This window comes from Syngnathus acus, chromosome 21 (genome assembly GCF_901709675.1).
Source record: "Syngnathus acus chromosome 21, fSynAcu1.2, whole genome shotgun sequence".
Classification (NCBI taxonomy): Eukaryota; Metazoa; Chordata; class Actinopteri; order Syngnathiformes; family Syngnathidae; genus Syngnathus; species Syngnathus acus.
In genome coordinates, this window is record NC_051105.1 from 1765131 (window position 1) to 1770742 (window position 5612).

Below are 5612 nucleotides of genomic sequence, written 5' to 3' on the forward strand. Positions count from 1 at the left end.
TGAGAAGACGCAGCCAGAACGTGGAAAATATTGGAATTCTAAATCCCTGCCGCCCTCACAGGCGATGCAAGAGCCATGCGGTAATTGCAGAAGCTCAGCAACAGATCCGCAGTGAAATTATTCAATTTTGGTAATCTCCACACAAGTGCGGCGGGACACTGGAAGAAAAAGATTGCTTCTCGCTGATTTTGTGACAGGAGTGTTTGAGATAGTGAGGGCGGAGCGTCACGGTGGCTTATCTCGGCCAGAGGTGGGAAATGCAATACAAGATTTATTTGAGGGCAAGTTCTTTATCTGCCCCGTGTTTACTTTGTGCTGGCAATGTGGCGGATGTCTACATTTAACGGAGTGAATTGGAGAAAGCTGGAACGTGCTACTGGACTTGTTTGGCTTCAAAGATATGATGTGGCACTCAAGCCCGGTCTTGGTCATATTAAAGGTCTTGGACTTTTGTGTGTTTTCCATTTTTTCTGGAAATGACTTTCCCTATTTCCTTCAGAGAATGTCGAACGAATGTTTATCAGTGTTTTCTGAAGAATTTTTTTTCTGGTGCGTGGTGGGGCTCCATGCCCCCCCCCCCCGAGGAAAAAAATTCTAGCTCCGCCAATGCATTTGGTAAAACAAGCACTACCTTCAATTGACGCTTTTCCAAGCACCCACTACATTCGTCAAAGCGTCGCCCTAAACACAGTTAAGCTGACGTGAACTATAAAAATATGAAAAATAAACAAATATAAAAATATATAAAAAATATAAAAAAACATTAAATCAAAATAATTGAGTTAAGATCGTCGCATGCCGTGCTTGGAAAGTACTGCATGCTTTTGGCCGCCAAAATCCATTTAGAACAAAAATGAAAGCGAGTCTGCTAACCTTCTCAACCTTGTCATGTTTTTTTAAATTTCATTTTTCTGATCTCGGTCTGGACTCCCAAAAGTCTTCCGCTGGCAAATAGTGGAAATGTTAAGACTCTGCTTTGAAAACATAAAGCGCCATCTTTCATCTCAGCTGTGCTGAAGGATCTTTATGGCGGGACCCCAGAATCTCACGATCAAACGGCTATTGAAGGTTTAAATGAGCGTTTTACATCCGGCTCGTGGTAAACGCAAGCTCGTCATGGCTGGAGCCTCAAGAAGAACGTCCACTGAACATCTTGCCGCCCGCCACGTGACATAACGACGACTTTTGCACTCACCGCACATTTGATATGTGAAGCCGTCCATCATCCTTAATCTGACAAAGGGTTCAACTTATTGATTTGAAGAAGGACCAAAGAAGCCCACAGCTCAACATTTTGCAGGACGGCTCAGCGAACCTTCCCACGGTTCATCTCTGTTCACAATGTGCTCCAAAACAGTACTGAAAGGTCTCATTGAAGAATGAAAACTTCTTCATGACTTTTTGAGTGTTGAACCGATGAACTATACAGGCAATAAAAATAAATAAACAAAATGCTACTCCACGCGTATGACTTTGCTCTCGACACCCACGAGACTGTTTTGAACCGGTGGCCTATATTTTGAACACAAGGAACTTCAACTCGCCAACGCAGGCAATTAGTGGTAGAAAATGTATTTTGGAGTACGTACCTTGCTCTCACCAGAGAGCAAACTAAGATGCTAGTGCTCATACTAAAAAAAATCCAGAAATGAAACATTGAACAGCTTTGCTCTGCTCGTGTGAGGTGGAGTGGAATGACGATGGTGTCCGGGGATGTGTTGCGAAGGACACTGGTTGCCGCTACCAACTTAATGGGGGTGTCATTTTGGTGTACAACGCATCCTGATATAACCTCTTCCCATCCCATCCATATTTTATATTGCATGAAGCTTGAGAAGTGGAGAAGCAACTGCAAAGAGTAGGAAGAACCTACAGTTGCAGTTCTATTACCGCAGAGGATAAAGAATCTACGCCTGATTATTGGATTGTCTGTTCAAAAAGGCACAGCTCCAAGATTTGAGTTCAAATATCGGTTGCATGAAGGCTTTTACAGAATTCCTCTCCTATGACCTCCACCGCATGTTCTATTCTATACCTGCTGGTTTTTTGATTCCGAGTCCCACCTTCTCGCCACGTTTCTCAGCGGGTCTGCCTACGTGGGCAGCAAATCCAACCCGGGCTTCCTTTTGAAGTCCTTTCCCCATTGTGATGGGGGGTGTCGGGGCGGTCCGCTGCCCATTGTGAAGCAAATAACCCGACCCAAAGCTTTATAATACATCACAAGATGTGTTCGGCCTCAGATGTCATAACACGCCCACTGAGATGGCGGCTTGCCACAATTAAATTGAAAAGCCAGTTGCGGGCGATTTGAGGGGAGAGGCGTGGTACTCCCCGGCCCGGGATTGATCGCAAGTCAATTACAGGTCTCAAACAAAGCAGCTATTCACAGTAGTTGTGGTCCTCAATTAAGTCAGGGTACATTTTCTTCCATCGTGGGAGGAAAGTGGAGCACCTGAAGCAACAATGGAAACAGGAAGTTCTCAATCCTGTTCCAATGCTAATACTCGTCGCTATTGAAATTCAGCACGGCAACACGCGTAAGACAATCTGTGTGCACTCTCCTATAAAAATATAAAAAGGCAGCACTTGCCCACATGCTTCAAATGGTTTGATGTTTTTCGAGTGACCTAACAAAAGCGGAACGCGAGCAAATCCTTTGGGGTTGTTTGGCCAAGAAAATATGAGTGCCAAATACGTTGGAACGCCTTGTGCCCATGTTTCAGACTTTCCAGTCTGGGCTCTTCTCTTCTTTTTTTTTTTTTTAATTGAGCTTGGAAGGCTTTTAGAGGAGGAAGAAAGTGTCTCTATACTGCCATCTGCAGGAACCGAGGGAGAGTGATTTCATTCATTTGCAATGCAGCTGAACATTAAAGGTAAATAATGTCAAAATATCATCATTATTGTAGCTGCTTGTTATTTGCCTTTTTTTTTTCCCAAAAGTGAAGCAAATCTTTGTTGAGGCTGAAATGTTTTGAACCTTTAATTTAATATTGTGGCAGATCAGCGGATAACAGTTTCAGCATGCATCAGTTTATTCCCATCTAGAAAAAAATATAGATTGATAATATGTAATTCGTGTCATATTCATTTTGTTGCACTCTTTCTGAAATCCTCTTGAACATTTTGATAGACTGACGACGTAACAAAGAAGACAGAGGAGCGAAGACTGCTGTGCTTTTCTAAACCATTCAACAAATACTTTCATCGCCCACGGAAAACGTTCCCCTTAGCAACGTGAACTTCTTGTACGGACGCATCTAAGCTGCTCCGTCCTCCAAAGAAAAATACACACAAAGGGGAAAAGAACAATTTCTTCAACTTGCCCGCCAAGCGAACAGATGTGTCCTCAGGTGCTCGAAAAACAAATGTCGCCGGCCGGGCAGGTTGACGACATCAATCAAAACAAAGTTTGAGCTGTAATCGCAGGCCATCTGGCATCTCACCGCTTCCCGCTATGAAATAAACTTTTTCTCCCAAACGCGAGGATGGAAAGAAATCCCCCTTGACAATAAAGATCTGTTCTATTCTGGGCATAAATAACTGAGCTTTTCAAAGAGGAGCTAATTTTTGTTGGAAGGCCATCGTGAAGTGGATGTTTTTGGAGCGGTGCTCTTGGATCTTTAGAAGGGGACAGAGTTCAGATAAACTGTGGCATGCCAAAGCTGAGAATGTTCAACAGGGGAAATTAGACTTGGAGTTGAAGGAAACTCAAGTTCCTTCTGGTGCTTGGCTCGGGGTATTAATCGATTAATCGGCGAAAGGCCTGTCAATACTTTTTGTAAGCTAGTTCATAAGTTCTATAAAAGCTGGCAAACAGTGATTTAGACATAAGCAGTGCTTTGCCGCTATCTTGTGGGATGGATTTTTTTGAGGGGGTATCAGGCTATTGATTATCTCCAATTTCCATTTTGAGGGATATTACGGAGTTCTTCAAAAGGCCCGACTCTCCAACAATGAGCCTCAGTTTCCATAATGTGTTCCCTCTGACTTGAGTTGGCCAACTTCTGGTTTCCACGTTCTCCTGATTTATGTTTCAGGTTGGCCTGTTAAATATTTTACAGCAGAATGCCGTTTTTATTATGCGTCGCTTGTCCATGCCAACCTTGAGAGGTTGGCAAAAAAAAAAAAAAAATTCCAGGGAACTTGGATTTAAAGAGTTTCACATTGCAGCATGGTGTGTTGAATTCAGGCTGCTGATAACAGGGGCAAAAAAAACAAAAACATGTCCACTATACAATCTTTTCTGGGTTCTATCTGTTCAATCATTTTGGATGCCAGACTGATGGTGAGTTGGGTGAAGCAGAGAAGCTGCAAGAGAGGCAGCGACGTTCGCACCCCACAGGTGCATCTACAAGCACGGCGTGATGAGGTGTCTTCTCGAGCGCAATCGCTCACACTGAGTGATTTCATTAGACTGAGGCAAGATGTATTGATTTCTGATTCGGAGCAAAGATAGTCGTACTACAACATCATTCACGTTCGCGGACAGTTTGCACTCAAGCGGGATGCGTGCTGGTTGTACATAACACATACAAATGAAGAACTGATTCAAATTTTAGTGTGCAGGATAAAAGATAAAAGTTTGGGTCTATAACTTGCTATATTATTGGAACAGTCCATTCCTAGCTTCTTATCCATAAATGTTCAATATCAAATATGTTGTCAAATCATCAACTCTTGGGCCTACCTTCTTTGTCAAAGAGGTTGTTGAATGTGAATGCAGACGTTCCATTTTGCCAAGCTGCAGAATTGCAGTCAACATGGCCATCTTGTTGTGAAGCTTTCAAAAAGCCTCAGCAGCTGCCAAACCACAATATATATTCATATTAATCAATATTAATGACGCAAATAAATGGAGTTGCGTTTGTAAAATGAGAAAGGAATAATCACCATTTCATGGGAATGTCTTGTTTTCTGTTTGTTCAATCCATCAATGTGGCATTTTAGTCATTTTAACTCTCAATGTCAGTCTAATAAAGAGCCAAGTTGAAACTGTAGTGGGGGGAAACACATGTTAGGGAAAGAGTACAACTGTCAAATGGAGGTGTGACATGCATGTAGCATGTTTGGCCCAGTTTTAGCAAGGTGCCACAACGTATTTGCTAGCTCCAAAGTTCAAGAGCACAGTTACGGTGATGTCAAGTGTACACATCCGTGTGAAAGGTACGTTTACCTTTTCTTTAAAACACAGAACTTAATTGAGATCAAATGCTTACCTGGAGGTGACGTTTTATCTGATATGTTATCGATTACGCAACAAACAAGCTTGTGTGCTATCTCGAAATAAGACACACGAGGGGAGTGTTGGCCAATTGTGACTACACGAGGGGGATGATGGATCATTAAAACGGTGCGTTCCATGTGCCTCGGAAATTGTACAACTTATACCGTGAACTTTCTTTTTAGGTAGTTTATTCTTCTGTTTTCTCGTAAATCTTCTATTAAAGTGTTGACTTTAGAATAGCTGACTATATATCCGAATGTTTGATTTAAGGTTATTCCTCTCTATCTGACAGATTGTCCTATTCGCGACATCCCATAAGCAATCCTTGACGGACACAAAGGAGAGGTTGCAAATATCCTATAGCATTCGAACGCACCACTCCCCCCCA